Source organism: Gopherus evgoodei, chromosome 5 (assembly GCF_007399415.2).
Source record: "Gopherus evgoodei ecotype Sinaloan lineage chromosome 5, rGopEvg1_v1.p, whole genome shotgun sequence".
NCBI classification, from domain to species: Eukaryota; Metazoa; Chordata; order Testudines; family Testudinidae; genus Gopherus; species Gopherus evgoodei.
The window spans coordinates 1,777,148-1,797,194 of record NC_044326.1 but is presented as its reverse complement, the minus strand read 5'-3'; the positions used below and the strand labels follow the sequence as shown (position 1 = coordinate 1,797,194).

The 20,047-nt window shown below is 52.6% G+C and overlaps 1 protein-coding gene across 2 annotated transcripts in view; it reads right to left on the bottom strand.

Annotated features, from left to right (window-relative positions):
- C5H20orf27 (chromosome 5 C20orf27 homolog) overlaps nucleotides 1-19,789 on the bottom strand; it is a 181,374-nt gene extending 161,585 nt beyond the window's left edge. The window contains exon 1 of one of the 2 annotated variants that reach the window (XM_030563249.1): nucleotides 19,726-19,789. The gene's annotated coding sequence lies outside the window, so the exon portion shown is untranslated. Of the gene's footprint in view, nucleotides 1-18,616; nucleotides 18,710-19,725 lie in introns of those variants that run through there. The other variant, XM_030563248.1, reaches the window with a different exon arrangement.
- Between the last annotated feature and the right edge of the window lie 258 nt (nucleotides 19,790-20,047).

Sequence of the window (20,047 nt, the reverse complement as noted above, 5' to 3'; positions counted from 1 at the left end):
CAGTGCCTCTCAGCTGAGAGTGCTGTCCAGAGCAGTCACAATGGAGCACTCTGGCATAGCTCCCGGAGGCCAATACCGTCAAATTGCGTGCACACTACCCCAAATTCAACCCTGCAAGGCCGATTTCAGCGCTAATCCCCTCATCGGGGAAGAGTACAGAAATCAATTTTAAGAGCCCTTTAAGTTGACCAAAATGACTTCGTCGTGTGGACAGGCGCAAGGTTAAATCAATCTAACGCTGCTAAATTCGATCTAAAGTCATAGTGTAGACCAGGGCTGAGTCACCAATGTGAATCACGCGCAAGGAGCAGTTCCCATCTGATGGCAGTTTAATGACTGCCATAGGACATGAGTTTAGCCCAGCTCCCAGAGGACAAATGCCCTCCCCACCCACAGAGCATGGGCCCCTGTTAGCACTGCCAGCAGAACACACACGGATCGAGTAGGCCAGCCAGACAGGAATTCTCTCCCCTCTGGAGAGACGAGGAACTGGTGCTGTCTGTTCTGCACTTCTCCTGGGGTGTGAGCACAGGGCTCAGATCTCAGTGCTGTCCAGCCAGTGCCAAATTCTAGCTTAGTAATGGATTTTTAGCTGTAGCCTGACAGTTTAGGAGACAGCCAGCATAACCTTGAGCAGGAGATAGGGAGCCTAGAACTCCTGGGTTCCAGTTCAGGTGCTGACCCAGATTTCCCCTGTGCAGTCAATTCACGTCTCCATGCCTTAATCGTCACCAGCCCCGCAGAAGCAGGGTTCATTCACTACTGCTCACAAAGGCTTGAAGACCCTAGAATGGAACGCACTGCAGGAAAGCATGCCCTTCGGTCAACGACTTCGTGACTAGCTGCACAGCTCAGGTAGGTGTCACACGCCCACTGTCAAATCCTGCTGGGGGGGCGGGGGAGTACCTGGGGCATAGAGACAGCAGCCTGCTTTAACTCAGGCCTTTGGTACAAGGGGGGGTGGGGTGCTACCCTGTTTTTAAAGAAAGGCTGGGGCTGCTATGCCCTGGAGCACAAAGACACTGAATCCTTCAACTAGGGAGCAAACTGACAGCCTGGATGTCTCATGAAAGGAAGATCACAGCTGGCCTGACTGTAAACTGCGGCAAGGATTTTGGGTCAGCAATAACCTGCGAGTCCCGAGAGGCTTCAGTTACTCAAGCCCAGGCTCTGTGTGTGTTATGACTTTACAGGACACACAGACCATTTCTTTCCAATACTTCTACTTGAATCTCTACTCTGGTAAATAAACTTAGATTGGCCAATAGTGAAATCAAAGCTCAGTGCCGTGGGTTAAGCAGAGCGGGGATCTGAGGTGGAACTGGCAAGCTGGTGTAAGCTGCTTCGTTGCAAGCAGCGGATCTGTGGCACTGCAAGTGTCCAAAGGACCAGGGGCTGGACACTCCCAGGAGAGGATTGGGGCTGGAGCGTTCCTATCGCTATCCCACAGTATGACAGGAGGGCCTGCACAGACCTAGAGGGGAGTGCTCGTGCTGCTGGTGGGTTGGGGAGCTGCTGTACGGCAGGCACAGATGAGGTTTCTTCACAAGACGGGCAGGTGCTAGTGAGTTGTCTCATAACTAGGGCCCCACCAAATTCATGGCCATGAAAAACGTGTCACGGACTGTGAGATCCGGTCTCCCAAGTGAAATCTGGTCTTTTGTGTGCTTTTATCCTATACGATGCAGATTTCCCAGGGGAGACCAGCATTTCTTCAATTAGGGGTCCTGACCCAAAAGGGAGTTGGGGGGGGGGAGGGGGGTTCACAAGGTTATTTTAGGGGGTCACAGTATTGCCACCCTTACTTCTGTGCTGCCTTCAGAACTGGGCAGCTGGAGAGTGGCGACTATTGACCACGCACCCAGCTCTGAGGGCGACGCCCCACCAGTAGCAGCGCAGAAGTAAGGGTGGCAGCACCATCCCATGCCATGCTTACTTCTGTGCTGCTGCTGGCAGCAGCTCTGCCTTCAGAGCTGGGCTCCCGGCCAGCAGCCAGCACTTTCCAGCTGTCCAGCTCTGAAGGCAGCACCATTGTCAGCAGCAGCACAGAAGTAAGGACATGCAGTACCACAAATCCTCCTACGATAACCTTGAGACCTCCTACAACTCCTTTTTGGGTCAGGACCAGCGTTTCCTCTACTTTTTCTTATGCACGTGCGGAATGAATTTTGTTATGTGGACCAATATGAGACGATGTGTCACGTCAGGTTGGTGCACATAACAAAATTCATGTGGCGGAGTAGGCTGAGGGGTTTGGACGGGGGGGAGGCGCGCTCAGGGTTGGGGCAGAGAATTGGGATGTGGAGGGGTGAGGGCTCCAGGATGGGGTCAGAGGTGAGGGGCTCATGGCTGGGGCAGAGAGTTGGGGTTCAGGAAGGGTGAGGGCTCTAGCTGGGGGTGCAGGCTCTGCGGTGGGACTAAAGATGAGGGGGTTTACGCTGCAGGCTACGGCGGGGAGAAGAGGACTCCTCCCAGCAATTTCTCCCCGCCGCAGGCAGGCCCGTGCTAGGGGAGAAGCACCTCTCCCCAACATGGCCCTGATCCCCCACGCAGGGCTTAATGGGCAGCTATGCGGCTGCACAGCTTAGAAGGAACTTAGGTCAGGACCCCTACAATTACAACACTGACATTTCAGATTTAAATAGCTGAAAGCATGAAATTGACAATTTTTAAAATCCTATGACTGTAAAATTGACCAAAATGGACCGTAAATTTGGTAGGGCCCTACTTATAAGCCAGGGTACCCCCAGGAAGCGTCATTCCTACCAACGCCTGTGCGTATCTGGTGTGACAAAGTTCCTCCTCTACCTTGGTGGGTCCTGCGCTTATTGGCAGATTTACTCACCTCAGTGATCTTCCCTACAGTCTGGATCAACTCCTCCTGTGTCTGATCAGGAGTTGGGAGGTTTGGGGGGAACCCGGACCACCCTCTACTCCAGGTTCCAGCCCAGGGCCCTGTGGATTGCAGCTGTCTATAGTGCCTCCTGTAACAGCTGCATGACAGCTACAACTCCCTGGGCTACTTCCCCATGGCCTCCTCCAAACACCTTCTTTGTCCTCACCGCAGGACTTTCCTCCTCGTGTCTGATAACCCTTGTACTCCTTAGTCCTCCAGCAGCACAGCCTCTCACTCTCAGCTCCTTGTGCCTCTTGCTCCCAGCTCCTCACACGCACTTCCTCTCCTCTGGCTCCCCACTCCCTGACTGGAGTGAGCTCCTTTTTAAACCCAAGTACCCTGATTAGCCTGCCTTGATTGGCTGCAGGTGATCTAATCAGCCTGTCTGCCTTAATTGGTTCTAGCAGGTTCCTGATTACTTTAGTGCAGCCCCTGCTCTGGTCACTCAGGGAACAGAAAACTACTCATCCACTGACCAGTATATTTTCCCTCTACCAGACTCCTGTACCCCACTGGCCTGGGTCTGTCACACTGGCCACACAGCTGATGTGTACATTAATCAATTACATCGCTAAGCTGGTACCTCTGCACAAGCTCACTCTGAGCCAGCGGCATGGAGGTCCCAGGCTGTCTGACCCAAAAGGGCCTTAACAGCCGACCACAGATGAACAACGGACACCCGCATGGAGCTGCCATCCAACCAACCCTGTCAATACAGACACCAGTGGGAGTTTTATTGTGTGTGTAAAAAGTGTTCCAATAAGCCGGTGCCAGAACCAGGGACACGTTCACTAGCCAAGGCGGTCATATCACACCACAGCCAGGAGTGCCTGGCTCAGGGTTAGGGAGTTCACTGAACTCCCGGCAGACACCTGGCAAAGAGGAGGAAGGTTTACTTAGGACATAGGTGTTAATACCCAGAGGGTGAGGAAGGGAAGGAGGAGCCTTTGAAATGCTCAGTATGCTCGTAGGCAAAGGCTGCGGCAAAGAATTTGCATTGCACGGAGAGCAGGACCATTCTAGTGTTTGCTTGAATAGGAAAGATCCAGCACTAAGAACCAGCTCGCTCCAAACAGTTCTGGCTGCACAGTGTCCAGCACTGTGGCGCTGACCCTGACGGGGGCCTCTGTGTTCAACTGCAATATAAATAATAAGCAGGGGTGAGATGATGAAAAGGCGACACAGTTAACCATTGGAGGCGGAGAGTTCTTCCAGCGCATGTGGGAAAGAGACACCATGTGGCACCCTGATGTGCTAATCAAGGAGAGGAGGGGTGTGATCTGAGCACAGGGCTGGGGGTATAGCGACAGGGCCAAAAACAGAAAGCGTGTGGTGTTAACTCGGGTTGGCTAAGAGGGGTTCGAATAGTGCTGAAGGCACGGCAGCTTGGCTTAGCAGCTTGAATTGCAAGTTTTATAACTTTTAACCTTATAAGTTTTAACTCAAGCTGCTAACCTGAGTTGCCAGATCTTCGCTGCTGTTTTAACACAGGTTAAGAGCAGGGTTTTTTTTGCAGTGTCGCTATGCCCTGGGGAGGCAGAATTCCTGGGTTCTGTTCCTGGCTCTGCCATTTGCTCATCCTTGCTCTCTCTGTGCCAGCTTCCCCCAGACATCAAACGGTGGCGACATAAATTACCTGCCACAGCAGGAGCAGCCAGGGTAAAGCCTGTGCCTTAAGTGCAGTGAGATCACAGCACCCAAGATACCGAGGGTGATGGGTCTTTCTCAAGCCATTGGCTCACGAAGCTGTGATGAAGCGAAGGAAGGAAGAACATGAACCCAAAGTCATGGGCTATGATTTATGAGTGCCAATAGCCCCGGGGGAATGAACCGGCAAGTTTGCATGGCACAGAAGACTACCAAGAGGCATGTTACAGTAGCCACACGTGTTTTAGATATTCAGGTAGGACAGGACTGGCTCCTTTCCCTAGCTCTAGGTTTCAGATTTGCAATCCTGCATCCATAAGACAGCAATGCAGGTGGCCTTCGTCTGCCTCAGCCAGCTAGAGGACTCCTGCTTGGTTTTCCCTCAATAGTCGCAACACAGCTCTCTGGGAGCCCACATGGCCCACACCACTGCAGCAGCTTAGCCCCTGAACATCCACCAATTTATCCTCAACACAAGAGAGCTCAGTCCCATACAGGCACTCACATGAAATTAGCGAGGATCACCTTCCAACTCAGGATTAACACCGCACAGGACCTCTGGGGAAATAGAGTCCAGGCCAACCCACTGCCAGTCCCCTGTTCTAACCACTAAACCAAACAGTCTCTTTAAAATCACCTCCATGTAGACCTCACACATATCCCCACACACACCCCCAAGCAAACACTTGCTATCAGTCTGCCATGGAATGCTTTGAATAATCATTTAAAAAACTGTTTGGAGAAAGAATTCAAGCTGGGAATACTGAATTTAAAAATTAATCAAAGATAAAATTTAGCATCAGACCCACCAGTGAAACGTGCTTCTAGTTACGGGGAATTTGGGTCAGTCAAGTTCTGTACAAAAGCTACATTCTCATTCTAGGGCAGAAGATAATCCGCTTTGAAAGAGGAAATACATTTTAACCCCTTTTCACTTTGCTTACTCACCTCAGTGCATATTTTAATCGGCTTTCGGCTCCTTCCTCGAGCCTCCTAACTGGAGAAAGCTGCAGGCTTTATAGCTTTTCCACTAACGCCACCCAAACGCAGCTCCCCCCCGCCTAGCCGATTTATTTACCACGTTAATCTTAGGGAGATGAGTGGGCGATTTTCATCATTAGCTTGTAATTTCAATCACAAACAAAGAGCCAGGAGTTCTGCCCTGCCTCACGCTTCAGGCACAAGACCGAGGATGAAGATCCTGCAACCACAGTATAATTATCTATTTACGGCCGCACATCACCACAGTGTCCAGCCACCTGCATCCCTCCCTTGCAATACAAGCGGAGTTACCCAGGCCAGGGCACGCTTCACTTCAGAATACTTGCTCTTACACTAGTGCAGCGTTGATGCTAAGATCCCTAGGCTCCCCACCCCCTAGGAAAAAATCTGAAGGTAACCAGCTCACAAGCTGGTCAATTCCTTCTCCACACCCATCATACCTAGCTTGCTAGTGTAATCATCCCCTCACCTCCCACACAAATCATAAGCAGAGTTTGAACCTAGGACCTTCAAAAGCACAGCACAGCCCAGCCCTCTACCATGTGAGCCCAGGGGCAACTCCATTAGCTGGCAGGAGCAGGAAGTTTTCTCTTCCAGCCGACCAGCCACTAGAGGTGAACATGCTGCAAATCTGGCCAGCATGTTACGTCTGTAAGAGCTTTAGGACCCACAAACACCCCTTTGACAAGTTACGGTGCATACACACTGCTTTTGCAGGGAACTGTAGGCTGAAGGGACGGGATGCAGCATGAACGCAAACCGTTCTCTCTTTACATTAAAGGCCAGTGCCCCCTATATTAAAGGTGCTTTGGGAAGTCCCCTAATCAGTCTTCCCCAGAATTCTTATGGCATTGGAAAAAAATTGCCTAAATTGCCCTTGTTAGGCAAAACATGTGTTAAGCATAGAATACACCACATTGATAGGTATTATGTGCACGATATTAATAGACTATACATTCTTATACAAGTGCTGGGAAGTTACGTTAACTGAATGTATTAGGCTCTTCCTACAATTCTGTTCACCACGTCACGTGTCCCACAACACTTCACAAAGCTGAAGTCGGCTTTGGCATTAGAAAATGGGACACTTGCCAAAGACAAAAATACATTAACGTTCTGCCCTGGCACAAGCCGGGAAGATGCCTTCACGAACCAGTACCTGGAATGTTGGTACTCGAAACAAGACTAAGGAAGGTCCAGAACAACAAGTAAAGGATCTGGGACAGCCTGGTGGGTTGGGTTTTAGTGACGTAGAGAGAGATTTGTAACTTGTAAAATCATCTTATAAATACTGCTCGCTGAAATGCACATCTTTGAAGCATACCTTCTGTGCAAGGCGAACACACTGAATTTCCTTCCCATGCCTCCTTTCCTTATCGCTGTATTGTGTCTTTCGACAATACACTTGGCTCGGTTTGGTTATCTGGTCTCGAGTATTTTTAAGGATGAACTGCAAGTGCAGTGAAACTGGCCGCACCTTGTGGCATTAATACCCTGATGAGCCCAGGTCAGGAGCGACTGGGATCAAACGTTAAAACTGACCATATTTGGAATTTTATTTTGTTACCTTTCTAATAGTACATCTTTCACCCCCATCAACCCCCATATCACCATGGTACCCTGGCACCTTAAAAGGCTGCAATGGAGACATTCAAAACCTCAGTAAGAAACCAAACATCAGGATCCTCTGCAGCCCTCATCCTTACCCATCAGCTAGGAAAACAGGGGCACGTCTACACTGCAATTAGAGACCCACGGGGGAGGGTCTCAGAGCCTGGGCCCAGCTTGAGCCTGAGCATCTACACTGCTCTTTCTATCCCCACAGCCCGAGCCCCACGAGACTTGGTGCCGCGGGTTTTTCATTGCAATGTAGATGTACCCTGGAAGTCAAGGTTCCCCTTTCTGCCTCACAGACTGAGCTTAGCCTGCCTTCGAGCACTCTGACTGGGTGACCCCTTCCGACTAGCCCAGTGGCCCGGCTAGCTGGCTCATCTGTGATCCTGCCTAAGACCTGGGACTTGCCTCCAGCGTTAACATTTACAGGAAGAAGGAGACGGTTGCATCGCAAACAGGGAGCAGAGGTTTAGCTGAGCGCCGTAATGACCAGCCAAATACAGAGATGAACAAAAACGAAATGACTCTTCTCCATTCTAGACAACTGCACAGTGGATCCAGAGCCAGCTTCTCCCAGACTGGAGAGAAGGTGGCCATTTCAGCCAACGAAGTCATCATTATTTATAAACAACAAGATCATCTAAACTCCGGTCTATTCAAATGTGTTTCACTGTGTCTGTGTGTTCTGAACTCAGAGCCGGGTCCAGCTTTTTTGCTACCCCAAGCCGCAAAGCAGGGGAGGGGGAGGAATAAAGCCAATCCACAGCACCTCAATTGTGCTGCTTCATTCTTCAGCAGCAATTTGGCAGCGGGTCCTTCGGTCCCTCCCTTCCTCTTTGGCAGCAGCTCAAAGAGGAAGAGAGGGACTCGCCGCCAAAGACCCAGATGTGCCGCCTCTTTCCATTGGCCGCACCAGGCACCTGCTTCCTTCACTGGTGCCAGGAGCCGGCCCTGTCTGAACTACGAGGGCCCAACCTTACCCCAAATCACTGGCATTACATCCCTGGGCAATCACATGTGTTTAGAAACATGCCAGCCAATCAGAGCAAGATTCTACTTTTCTATATCCCCCCCCCCCACCTCAAGGCATTTCACAAAGACTGATTATTCTCCTGCCCCACACCTGTGGGACAATCACCTCGGCGTAAACAGCTTGCAGAGTTCATGGACATTTCAGTCCATGGCTCGAAAGAAATTCGCAAGCCACCTGCAAAGCAAAGGCCAGTCCTAGACTGGACAGGGAAGGAGCTGGTACAGACCTCGAGGGGCGATGCCCACCCTGGAAGCCCAGTGCCCCCTGCTTCTGGGAAGGGCGAGGGTGCTGGGATTCCTACCAGGGCCTTCTCAAAAGACAGTGCACAACTGGCTACACCTTTCCTATCAGTCTCTGGCAAGGAGCTAACTCAGCCCTGGGCTCCTGTTTCATTGATGGAAGAGAAAAAGATCTTCTCTCTCTCTCTTTCTCACACACACAAAAAGGCCTCCCTAGCAGTTTTGAAATGGGGGAGGGGTAGGAAATAGACAAGGGGTACAAAGATGTTTGATATTCTACCCTGTACTGTATCCCTCCTCTGCCTCTGTTTTCAGCTCCTCACCCCGCGCGAACAGCTCAAGTGCTCCTTACTGCTGATCACAGCCTTAGCACAAGCAGCCACTAAGTGCAACGGACATGATTCTTGACTGTTACATGGGGCTCACACCTGCAATTCAACTGCCCAGCGTCTTTCGCACTGCTGCAGCTTGGCAAAGATATAAGCAGCAGCAGCGAAGCCAGGCAGATTCAGCCTGACTACACGGCACTAGTTCATACTCAGAGGGTTTTCTTTGTCATCACACTGAGATACACATTCGTTAGATATAAACTGAGGTTCTAGGCCTTTTATTTGACACTGGCAAGAAGGAAATTTGCCCTAGCAAGTAAACTGATGGTGTCAGGAATTAGTTAGCTGCATTGGGGGGAAGGGTAGCTCAGTGGTTTGAGCAGTGGCCTGCTAAACCCAGGTTGTGAGTTCAATCCTTAAAGGGGCCATTTGGGGATTGGCCCTGCTTTGAGCAGCGGGTTGGACTAGATGATCTCTTGGGCCATGTCTACATCTAAAATTTTGCAGCGCTGGTTGTTACAGCTGTATTAGTACAGCTGTATAGGGCCAGCGCTGCAGAGTGGCCACACTTACAGCAACCAGCGCTGCAAGTGGTGTTAGATGTGGCCACACTGCAGCGCTGTTGGGCGGCTTCAAGGGGGGTTCCGGGACCGAGAGAGCAAACCGGGAAAGGAAACCAGCTTCGCCGCGGTTTGCTCTCTCGGTCCCGGAGCCAGCCAGCAAACCGCAGGGAAGGAGACCTGCTTGCTCGGGGTTCCGGGACCGAGAGAGCAAACCGGGAACGCCGCGGTTTGCTCTCTCGGTCCCGGAGCCAGCCAGCAAACCGCGGGGAAGGAGACCTGCTTGCTCGGGGTTCCGGGACCGAGAGAGCAAACCGGGAACGCCGCGGTTTGCTCTCTCGGTCCCGGAGCCAGCCAGCAAACCGCGGGGAAGGAGACCTGCTTGCTCGGGGTTCCGGGACCGAGAGAGCAAACCGGGAAAGGAAACCAGCTTCGCCGCGGTTTGCTCTCTCGGTCCCGGAACCCCGAGCAAGCAGGTCTCCTTCCCTGCGGTTTGCTGGCTGGCTCCGGGACCGAGAGAGCAAACCGCGGCGTTCCCGGTTTGCTCTCTCGGTCCCGGAACCCCGAGCAAGCAGGTCTCCTTCCCCGCGGTTTGCTGGCTGGCTCCGGGACCGAGAGAGCAAACCGGGAAAGGAAACCAGCTTGATTACCAGAGGCTTCCTCCTTCCACGGAGGTCAAGAAAAGCGCTGGTGAGTGTCTACATTGCATTACCAGCGCTGGATCACCAGCGCTGGATCCTCTACACCCGAGACAAAACGGGAGTACGGCCAGCGCTGCAAACAGGGAGTTGCAGCGCTGGTGATGCCCTGCAGATGTGGACACTCTCAAAGTTGCAGCGCTGTAACTCCCTCACCAGCGCTGCAACTTTCTGATGTAGACAAGCCCTTGAAGTCCCTTCCAACCCTAATGATTCTATGTTCAATCTCATCTTCACATCAGCCAAACTCTGTCTAAGGCCATGGCTACACTAGAGAGTTGCAGCGCTGGTGAGGGGGTTACAATGCTGCAACTTAGGATGTGGCCACACTTGCAAAGCACAGCCAGTGCTGCAACTCCCTGGTTGCAGCGCTGGCTGTACACCCGGTCAAGCCTCAGGTGTAGCGATTCCAGCGCTAGTAATCCAGCGCTGGTCAGCAAGTGTGGACACCCACCAGCACTTTTATTGACCTCTGGGGTATAAGAAGGTATCCCAGCATACCTTTTAAGCCTCTCTGGTAATCCTGCACACTCCACTGCCCTGGGCTCAGCTGACCCCACCTTTAAATGCCCCGGGAATTTTAAAAATCCCCTTCCTGTTTGCTCAGCCAGGTGTGGAGTGCAATCAATCATTCAATCAATCAGCGACCATGCCTCCACGCCCCAAACGAGCCCCAGCATGGAACAATTCCGAGCTGCAGGACCTCATCAGTGTTTGGGGTGAGGAAGCTGTGCAGTCACAGCTGCGCTCCAGCCAGAGAAATTATGATACCTATGGGCAGATATCACAGTCCTTGCTGAGAAGGGGCCATGAACAGGACGCGTTGCAGTGCAGGGTCAAAATTAAGGAGCTGCGCATTGCTTACTGCAAAGCCCGTGAGGGAAATCGCTGCTCAGGAGCTGCCCCCACGACCTGCCCCCACGACCTGCCGTTTTTACAAGGAGCTGAATGCCATACTTGAGTGTGACCCCACTGCCAATCCGAGGAGCACGATGGAGAGTTCAGAGCAGGGAGAAGTGGGGGAGGGTGTAGAGGAAGCCAACAGTGAGGCTACTGGCGTGGAGGGAGACACCCCGGAGTCCCAGTACACATGCAGCCAGGAGCTCTTCTCAAGCCAGGAGGAGGCTAGCCAGTCGTAGCAGCTGGAAGTTGCTGGTGAGGAAGAACCAGAGGACCGTGCTCGGGGTAAGCAGATTTTTATGTTTTGGGAGAGGACGGTTTGGGTTATGGCTGCCTGCATGCATGCCTAAACGTGGAATAGCCCATTGATTTGCTCTATCACGTCTCTGTAATTGGCCTCAGTAATCTCTTGAAAAGTTGCAGCCAGAGCGTGGGCAATGTGCTTTCGCAAGTTTATCGGGAGAGCCACCGTGGTCCTTGTCCCGGTCAGGCTAACTCGTCCGATCCACTGTGCAGCGAGGGGTGGGGGGACCATGGCTGCACACAGGCAAGCTGCATAGGGGCCAGGGCGGTATCCACATTGCTGTAGAAGACCCTCCTCTCTCTTCCCAGGTAACACGCAGCAGTGATATGTCTGGCAGTAGGAAACCCTGTTGAGAATTTAGGGATACTTGAGTGCAGGGCGCCAGGTTCGCGGTCCCCCCCCCCCCCCCGCCAGCAGGTAACCAGCCCCGCGGTGTGCTCCAGGCTCCCCCCCCACCCCTTCCAGCAGGTAGCCAGCCCCGCGGTGCGTTCCCGTCGCCCCCCCCCCCCCTTCCAGCAGGCAGCCAGCCCCGCGGTGCGTTCCGGTCTTCCTCCCCTCCCCCCTTCCATCACGTAGCCAGCCCCGTGGTGCGCTCCGGTCTCCCCACCCCCTTCCAGCAGGCAGCCAGCACCGTGGTGCGTTCCCCCCCCCCAGCAGGCAGCCAGCACCGCGGTGTGTTCCCCCCCACCACCAGCAGGCCGGCAGTTCTGCGGACCGCCGTCCCCCGCCAGCAGCTCGCCAGCTTCATGTTCCCTACTGTCCCCTGTGCAGGGCACCAGCTACCTCCTGTACCCAGTGCAGATAAACCCCAGTGACCCATCGGTCAGTTCCCCCTCCCAGGTGAAATCGAGGCAGAAACACTCACCCCATTGCTCGCCATGCCTTCGCTTCCCTGGCCTCTCTGTGTTATGTGAGGTATGTGGGAAGGATGCTACAAAAAGTCTAAAAACTCCTTCACTGTGTGATAATAAACAATGTAGCCTCTGTGTATTACATGTTTCTAGCTATGTTTTTTTTAGTGACCTTGACTAATGCAGCCGGATCACCGGCCTCACGTCGGTTGCAGAACTTGAGAAAAAATCCACGAAAATCAAAAGAGGAGTTGATCAAAGCAGTTATGAATCACTACAACAGAGAAAGTAGGAAGACGCAGGAATGGAGAGAGAAAATGTATGAGTGGAGGCAAACAGAAAGCAGGAGAAAGGAATTGGCTACCAAAAAAACCTCAAAGCAGATGATAAGCCTCCTGGCTCGCCAAACTGACTCTTTCGAGTCTCTCATAGCCATGCAGGCAGATCTGTATCGTGGTAACTCACACCCCTCCCAAGGCTCTCTTTCTTGTTCCCCAGTATTTGCACAAAACACCTTTCTCCAGCAGCCAGTTTCTTATTACCCCCAGCTGCCCCCAACACCTGTACGATCACCTACCAGCCCTGATAACTATAATTCTTACCCTGTGCACTCCACCCCCATTACTCTGCAGCATAGTAATCCTGAAGTGCAGCAAACATTGAACACTAATCCAAACAGGACATATTCAAACCTCTGAATGTACAGTCCACCACCCTAACCCCCCTGGCCTTTTATGTACTGTACTGTGAATAAAGGATTTTATGGCTTTTACAATACTTTTTATTATTGCAGGAAGTGGTAAATATTGTACCCCAAGGTAGAAAGGAGCACAGCAAAGGCACCAAACATTACTGTTGGCTCTCAGCATCAAATTGCTCCCTTAGGGCATCCCTAATCCTTGAAGCCCTTTCCTGGGCCTCTCTAGTAGCTCTGCTCTCTGGCTGTGCAAATTCATCCTCTAGGCGTTGAACCTCGGAGGTCCATTCCTCACTGAATCTTTCACCCTTCCCTTCACAAATATTATGGAGGGTACAGCACGCGGATATAACAGCGGAGATGCTGCTTTCCCCCAAATCTAGCTTCCCATAAAGACACCTCCAGCGGGCTTTCAAACGGCCAAAAGCACACTCCACAGTCATTCTGCACCGGCTCAGCCTGTAGTTGAGCCAAGGCATTAAGGGGTAAGCGGGGTCTCCAAGGATCACAGTGGGCATTTCGACGTCCCCTACTGTGATCTTGCGGTCTGGGAAAAAAGTCCCGGCCCTCAGCTTCCTGAACAGGGCACTGTTCCGAAAGATGCGTGCATCATGCACCTTTCCAGGCCATCCTGAGTAAATGTCAGTGAAACGCCCATGGTGATCCACAAGCGCTTGCAGAACCACGGAGAAATACCCCTTGCGATTAATGTACTCTGATGCCAGGTGGGGTGGTGACAGAATAGGAATATGCGTCCCATCTATTGCCCCTCCACAGTTAGGGAAACCCATTTCTGCAAAGCCATCCACAATGTCCTGCACGTTCCCCAGAGTCACAGTTCTTCTTAGCAGGGTGCGATTAATGGCTATGCAAACTTGCATCAGCACCATTCCAACGGTGGACTTTCCCACTCCAAACTGGTTCACCACGATCGGTAGCTGTCTGGAGTTGCCAGCTTCCAGACTGCAGTAGCCACCCGCTTCTCCACTGGCAGGGCAGCTCTCAATCTCGTGTCCTTGCACCGCAGAGTGGGGGCGAGCTCAGCACACAGTCCCATGAAAGTGGCTTTTCTCATCCAAAAGTTCTGCAGCTACTGCTCGTCATCCCAGGCTTGCAGGACGATGTGATCCCACCACTCAGTGCTGGTTTCCCGAGCCCAAAGGCGCCGTTCCACGGTGCTGAGCACGTCTGTTGCTGCCACAAGCAATTGAGTGTCTTGAGCGTCAGGCGTTTCAATATCATCGTCTGACTCCTCACTGTCACTTTGCAGCTGAAGGAATAGCTCCACTGCCATGCGTGATGTGCTGGCAACATTCATCAGGAAGGTCCTCAGCAGCTCAGGCTCCATTTGTAACAGAAATCTCAGAAATCGCGCTGCAGACTCACAATGCCGCCAAACTGCTCGGAATGTGTAGCAAAGCACCACGGGGCATTGGAACAGGAAACGGAAAGACCCGCACACTTCCTTCCCCTTCCCACAAGCCACAGCGCCAAAATGGGACGAGGTCCTCTGTGGGATAGCTGCCCACAATGCACCACTGCCAACAGCGCTGCAAGTGCTGCAAATCTGGCCACACTGCAGCACTGGTAGCTGTCAGTGTGGCCACACTACAGCGCTGGCCCTACACAGCTGTACGAACACAGCTGTAACTACCAGTGCTGCAAAACTGTAAGTGTAGCCATGGCCTAAGTTTGAGAAAATATTCACAAGAAAGTGCCAACTCCTCATTTCACATCCAGCCTTAAGTTGAATGCACCAAAAGCTAGAGACACTGGTGGAGCCCTATGTAGATGCAAAATTTGGAGCAGCATCCGATTCACAAACATGGTCTGCAGATATCTGCAGATGTGCAGGGCTCTAGACACGGGGACCCTGCAGAGCTGAAGATACAGACGCCACAGCCTAGTGTGGCAGCACGAATGAACAACAAGAGAAAAGGAGCAAAGATTCTTCAGTTCTAGGTATGGCTCTATCCAAGTTCTTACACCCTGCCCAGGGCATAGGAAGTGCCAGACTGGATCAGACTTGTGGTCGATAGAATCCAGTATCTTGTCTCTTCACAGTGACCAAAACTAGCTGCTTCAGAGTAAGGGTCAAGAAACCCCACAAGATTATGTCAACTTCCCCCTCTTCCATGCAGAGTTCCCTCCTAATCCCTAACAGTGAGAGATCATCTTAAAGCCCTGAAACAGGAGCATTAACTATTATTGCTCTGCATATTCTTGTTATCCATATAAATGTCCAATCCCTTTTTGTTGCTCAATTCTTAGCCTCAACAGCATCCAGTAGCAGCGGGTTCCGCAGGCTAATTATTCACCATGTGAAAATTTGTTTCCTTTTATCAGTTTTGAATTTCCTGCCTTTTTTCCACTGAATGTCCCTTTGTTCTTGTGTTTGAGACAGAGAACAGACACTCCCAATCTACCTCCACTAGACCATACAGACTTACATCCCTTCTTTTATCATCTTTCCCAGGTAAACAAGACCAGGCTCTTCAGTCTTTCCTCATGAGAGGTTTTCTGGTTTTTCCCCCAGTCCCTTGATTCTTCTATGAACTCCCCATCAGTGACCCCACAGAGAGGAGTCCTGTCACTGGTTTCTTAGGTATCCTCAGACAAGTCATGTCGCCACTTTGGGCCTCATTTTCCCGCTCTGTTAAATGGGAATATCAATTCTGACCAGCTCCATGGGGTGAGGTTTGAAGTTTTCTGAGTGAACAGTTATTGGTCTGCGTGAAGTGGGTGAGTTTTACTGTTAGTATTGGCCAGTTTTATTCTTTTGTATAGTAATTAGCTGAATATGCATCTAGACTCATTGATTTTAGGGCCGGAAGGGACCACTATGATCTAGTCTGACCTCCTGCATACCACAAGCCAGGGAACCTCACCCTGCGATTTCTGGATCAAGACTATAACTTCACCATGAGCTCTACCAAATCTTTTAGAAAGGCAGACAGTTTTCATTCAAAAATTGCAAGTGAGGGAAACCCCCCACATTCCTAGGTGTGTTATTGCAATGGCTATATTACTCTCCCTTAAAATTTGCACCCTGTCTCTTGTCTGAATCTGTCTAGCTTCAACTTTCAACAATGGTGCCTTGTTCTCCTGGACTGAAGATCAGTCGACGCTCAGAAATCTCCTCCCTTCCATAGCTATTTGCAGATTATGATCAAGTCACCTTTTAACCTGCTCTTGGACAAACTACACAGACTGAACTTCTCTAGGCTCCCACCACAAGGCAGGTTTTTCCAGACCTCAAATCATTTTTGTAGCTTTTTTCTGAACTCCTCCCAGGTTTTCAGTGTAACTTTTGAAATGCAGACACCAAAACGGTACACAGCATCTAGCAGAGGTCTTACTAATGCCATATGCAGAGGTAATACCACTTCCCTACTTCTGTTTGATCTTCCCCTGCTTATACATCCAAGGATTGCGTTCACCCTGCTCATGAGATCGAGGCACAGAGCTCATGTCCAGTCTAGAGTACTGGGCTGAGGGTTCAGGATGGCAACATGTGATTCTGCAACAGAAGCCGTGGTCACATTGGTTTCAAGCTGGCGGGGCTGTAGTTGGAGACAGGGCAATATCAGCCAGCCACTATCCAGCACAACAGGAAATCTGCTTAGCCACACCACTCTGATGTATAGTTTTCTGTCTGTGCCTCCCCTATCACTTTAGCATCGGAGCACCTCAGTCTTTCAGGTATTAAGCCTCTCATAACATGTGCTCTACCTCACTGGGGTAACTGTACAAGTGGGGAACTGAAGAACAGAGACTAAGTGACTAGTTCAAAGTCATACCAGGAGTCTGATATGGAGCAAGGAAATAAATCCAAGCTTTCCGAGTCTCAGGGCAGGGCTACAGACTACAGAAATACTTGGTGTAACCGTCACTCAGGGGTGTGAAAAATCCACACCACTAAGCAACGTAGTTATACCAACCTAAGCACCAGTGTAGACAGCAGAGCTTCTCCTGCCTATATAGCTACTGCCTCTCGCATGGGTGGATTAACTACACCGATGGGAGAGCTCTCTCGTGTCGGCAGAGAGCATCTTCATTAAAGTGCTGCAGCTGCACTGATGCAATGTAGACCTGACACCCTGGTGGAGCTCTGGAACCATTCTTCCTCTCCATTCAGTCAGCACCCTCAGAGTACTGATGTTACATGCGCACCTGCACAAGCGGAAACTGGGTTGTGCACACAAGCAGAGGGCATTGAAAGGTGATTAATGGCCACACATACAGACAGATTGCAATGTATACTAGACTATACAACAAGGCATTGCTGAACAACTGAAGCATATCTTTTTTATGGACAAGACTTAGCCTTTACACCCTCAAATCTCTGGGAGAGCATTAAACCACCCACATGTTACCCAGATTCCACCATCCCCCTTCCTCAAACATCCCTCCGGCCTGGCTGAAGCATGGGGCTGGAGCCAGCACTCCTGAGTTCTATGGGCAGCTCCGACAGACACCCCTTTGTGGCACTGAGCTAACGGGAAAGAGGACGCTGAGGTTCAGCCCAGGGTTTGGAAGGTTTCAGATAGGGACAAGCCACAAACAATACACATGGTTGGGTCCTAGTGAGAAGTTCCCCTTTGATCTCCAGCTGCTGGGCAGGCAGTGGGTGCTAAGACTCCCATCAGGGTGCAGTCCCTGCATACTCTTCAAGGGCTCTGTTTCTCATTCCTCCCCCACCCCTCTCTCTCTCACACACACACACCCCTCTTCCCTCCCGGATTCCAGAAGGGAGAATTGCTCTCTTACCCCTCCTGCGGCTGCTGCATGGTAGGGTGTCTGCTACTCTACCTTCCCCCAGGCTCCATATTTTGGGCAGCTCCTCCTTCCTCCCACACACTTCCATTACCAGCCTCTGCAGCAGCTCAGAGCTGTGGGAAGCATGAAATTGACATGATTCTTGTCAGTTTCACAGCCACACATTAAGTTCCCCCAAAGGCTGCAGTGAAAATCACTAGGGTCTTCTCCACTTCTCTGCTGCTTCTTAGCAGAGCCCTGAGCAGCACCAGGTGCCCCAGAATTGTCCATCAACAGATTCAGACAGCTGGTCCCACATCAGCTCATGCTGGGAAGTTTCTCTTCCTATCAAGAAGGGCTAGAAACACATGGCACCATTTTCAGAGCCACTGAGCACCCACCAATTTCACTGGAGCTGAGTGCCCTGGAAAAGTTGGGCTATTGAAAACAAAACAAAAGACTAAAAGCTTGGATTCTGCAGAAGCTAGGGGTTCATGCACCAGACTCACCGGTAAGGTCGCAGAATTTGAGTGCCGATAGCATCGTCTAAATGCCACATAACTCCTACCTAAGGAGGATTCTCACCTCTTCCGCACAGACTCTGCTTTGAGCCATGTCTACCACCAATCCCACTGGCTTCAAATCCAGCGTTCCCTGTATCTCAGGTATCTAAAAGATCCAGAATTCCTAATCTTTTCCATTTAACCCTCTCTCATCACACCCTCACCCCAGCACTTCTACAGCCAGGCTACCAAGAAACATACCATGAGACCTTAATACCTAGTAATATATTGGGGGAGAGGTCACCATGCGCCCCAGATGCATTCACACCTCTCTCATATCTCCTTCCCCCGCACATGAGTTACCGTCCCAGCAGCTGAACAGACATTTCCCTGCCAGGGCTCTATTCATTGCCAAGTGAGAAGCTCCCAGGCCAGCCAGGCTCAGCACAGCTCCTGTTCCAGCCCAGCGGCTGCGCGCAGACCCCACAAGGGGCAGGGAACAGACAGAAAGGAGAGACCCACTAGCGACAAGGGAGATTAGCCAGCTACAGAGCAGGGCTGGCGGTCACACTGCTGCATTCTCACCGGAGGCTGCAGCGGGAACTTTGCTTTGCGTTCCACTCTCCAGCGGCCTCTACCAGCAGCCAGCCAGCGACCCCGCAGCAGGCAGGCAAACCGACCCTGCCTTGGAGAGAGACGGAGAGTTTCTCTTGGTGTAACGGGAAACTCCCCTCCCCACAGATGCCCGGGGAAGGGAAGGGTGGGAAGGAGAGGAAGAGAAGGAAGGGGAGGAGGAGAGTCAGGGCATTACAGCGGCAATCACACAAAGGAGAAGAGGGGAGCTGAGGTAGGAAACTGAACTGGGGGAAGCAGGGCAGAAGGGCGTCAGAGGGGAGCGGGGGACTAGGACGAGGCAGGAAGGGGACAGGTGCAAATGGGGCAGGAGCAGGAGGCCTGGGGCGGGGCAGGTGAGGATAGGAAGAGGGCGGGGGTAGTGGGGATGACATGAGGGGTGGCTGGAGTGGACTAAAGGGGACAGGAAAGGCCGGGGGGGGACCAGGGCAGATGAGGGGCAGCATGGCTGGGGGAATGAGACAGGTGAGGTGCCAGCTACGAAGGAGATGGTGGAAATGGAACAAATGAGGAGACAGGAAGGGACCAGGGACGAATGGGACCGGTGTGGGGGCGGGGCAGGAAGGGACCGGGGGGGCACTAGGACAGGTGCGGGAACGGGAATGGGCCAGGGGAAAGTAGGAGGGGCACTGAGACAGATGTGGGGCAGGAAGGGACCGGAGCAGACGAGGAGAGTGGGGGGCGTGGTATCGGGGTAGGGGAGGGGCCGGGGCACGTGGGGGAGCGAGGTAGGAAGGGGCTGGGGCACGGCGGAATCCGACCAGACGGGGCAGATGAGGAGGGGGCGTGGTATCGGCGCGGAGTGGGAGGGGCCGGGGTGGAGCAGGTGGCGGGGGGGGAACGCGCCGGGGGGAGACTGGGACATGTGGGGCGAGAAGTGACCGGAGCAGACGGGGAGCGGGGTAGGAAGGGGCCAGGGGGGTGGAGCAGGTGAGGGGGGGCGGGGAGGGACCGGGGGAAAGTAAGGGGGGCGGGGCACAGGGACAGATGTGGGGAGGGAAGGGACCGGAGAAGGGGCCAGGGGGTTGGGGGGGGGCGAGGCTCTGGCCCCGGACACTCACCGCTCCCCGCGCGCTCCGCCCCGCAGCGCTGCCCAGAGCCCCGCGCCACCCGCTCTCCGGCTCGCGGGGCGGGGCCCACACGGCTCCCGCCCGCTCTCATTGGCCCGATCCCGGCCCCGCCTCCTCGCCCGCTCATTGGCCTGGGCTGTTCCGGGGCCCGGGAGGGCGCGAGGTGCCCCCCCCAGGGGGAGGAGCGGGGAATCCCTGGGGGCGGCACCTAGAGGGAGGGATCTCCCTGGAGGCGGGGCGATGGGTTAGGGATGGACCAATGAGGAGCAAGAGGCGCGGGATTCTATGAGTCTGTGATTGGCACCCAGGGCTC